At 41.9% G+C, this 2,148-nt stretch overlaps 1 non-coding gene across 1 annotated transcript; it reads left to right on the top strand.

The window, feature by feature from the left end:
- The first annotated feature begins 1,683 nt into the window (after nt 1-1,683).
- Nucleotides 1,684-1,791, top strand: LOC148567489 (small nucleolar RNA R71). Its single transcript, XR_015881743.1, has one exon. It is a non-coding gene; the product is annotated as a small nucleolar RNA R71 (small nucleolar RNA).
- Nucleotides 1,792-2,148: the final 357 nt, after the last annotated feature.

The following is a 2,148-nucleotide window of genomic DNA, read 5'->3' as shown; positions in this document are numbered from 1 at the left end:
TTTAGAGCATTGTTGAGACTCCCCAACACCAAACTTAGAGTTTTGATATGGGAGTTCAACACCAAACTTAGAGTTTAGTTGTGGCCTCCCAACACCAAACTTAGAGTTTGACTGTGGGGGCTCTGGTTAACTCTGTTTTGAGAGAAGCTTACTGTGCCTCTTTTCCATGTTTACAGAAGGATGACCTTGAGTTTTAAACTCAAGGGAGTCCTCATTCAATTGAAGGACTAGTTCGCCTCTGTCAACATCAATCACAACTCTTGCTGTGGCTAGGAAGGGTCTTCCAAGGATGATGAATTCATCCTCATCCTTCCCAGTATCTAGGACTATGAAATCAGCAGGGATGTAAAGGCCTTCAACCTTTACTAACACGTCCTCTACTTGTCCATAAGCCTATTTTCTTGAATTGTCTACCATCTCTAATGAGATTTTAGTAGCTTGCACCCCAAAGATTCCCAGTTTCTCTATTACAGAGAGGGGCATGAGGTTTATTCCTGACCCAAGGTCACATAGAGCCTTCTCGAAGGTCATGGTGCCTATGGTACAAGGTATTAGGTACTTTCCAGGATCCTGTTTCTTCTGAGGCAATGTCAGTTGATCCAGATCACTCAGTTCATTGGTGAATAAGGGAGGTTCATCTTCCTAAGTCTCAATACCGAATAATTTGGCATTCAGCTTCATGATTGCACCAAGGTACTTGGTGACTTGCTCCTCAGTAACATCCTCATTCTCTTCAGAAGAGGAATACTCATCAGAGCTCATGAATAGCATAAGGAGGTTCAATGGAATCTCTATGGTCTCTAGATGAGCTTCAGAGTCCTTTGGTTCCTCAGAGGGAAACTCCTTATTGATCACTGGCCGTCCCAGGAGGTCTTCCTCCTTGGGATTCACGTCCTCCCTTTCCTCTTTAGATTCGGCCATGATGGTTATATCAATGGCCTTGCACTCTCCTTTTGGATTTTCTTCTGTATTTCTTGGGAGAGTACTAGGAGGGATTTCAGTAACTCTTTTACTCAGCTGGCCCACTTGTAGTTCCAAATTTCTAATGGAGGACCTTATTTCATTTATGAAACTCACAGTGGCTTTAGATAGATCAGAGATTAAGTTTGCTAAATTAGAAATATTTTGTTCAGAGTTCTCTGTCTGTTGCTGAGTGGATGATGGAAAAGGTTTACTATTGTTAAACCTATTTCTTCCACCATTATTAATGCCTTGTTGAGGCTTTTGTTGTTCCTTCCATGAGAGATTTGGGTGATTTCTCCATAAGGGGTTATAGGTGTTTCCATAAGGTTCACCCATATAATTTACCTCTGCTATTGCAAGGTTCTCAGGATCATAAGCTTCTTCTTCAGAAGATGCCTCTTGAGTACTGTTGGATGCAGCTTGCATTCCATTCAGACTCCGAGAAATCATGTTGACATGCTGAGTCAATATTTTATTCTGAGCCAATATGGCATTCAGAGTATCAATTTCAAGAACTCCCTGCTCCTGAGGCATCCCATTACTCACAGGATTTCTCTCAGAAGTGTACATAAACTGGTTATTAGCAACCATGTCAATGAGTTCTTGAGCTTCTGCAGGTGTTTTCTTTAGGTGAATGGATTCACCTGCAGAAGTATCCAATGACATCTTAGATAACTCAGACAGACCGTCATAGAATATATCCAGGATGGTCCATTCTGAAAGCATGTCAGAAGGACACTTTTTGGTCAGTTGCTTGTATCTCTCCCAAGCTTCATAGAGGGATTCACCTTCTTTCTGTCTGAAGGTTTGAACATCCACTCTAAGCTTGCTCAGCTTTTGAGGAGGAAAGAACTTGGCTAAGAAAGCCGTGACCAGCTTATCCCAAGAGTTCAGGCTATCTTTCGGTTGAGAGTCCAACCATACTCTAGCTCTGTCTCTTACAGCAAAAGGGAAAAGCATGAGCCTGTAGACTTCAGGATCTACTCCATTAGTCTTAACAGTATCATAGATCTGCAAAAATTCAGTTAAGAACTGAAAAGGATCTTCAGATGGAAGTCCATGGAACTTGCAGTTCTGCTGCATCAGAGAAACTAATTGAGGTTTCAGCTCAAAATTGTTTGCTCCAATGGTAGGGATGGAGATGCTTCTTCCATGTAAATTGGAATTAGGTGCAGTAAAGTCACC

The sequence above is a fragment of the Arachis ipaensis genome, chromosome B4 (genome assembly GCF_059453495.1).
Source record: "Arachis ipaensis isolate K30076 ecotype BB chromosome B4, ASM5945349v1, whole genome shotgun sequence".
Classification (NCBI taxonomy): Eukaryota; Viridiplantae; Streptophyta; class Magnoliopsida; order Fabales; family Fabaceae; genus Arachis; species Arachis ipaensis.
Note: the sequence above shows the minus strand (reverse complement) of the source record. Positions and strands in the feature narration are given on the sequence as shown.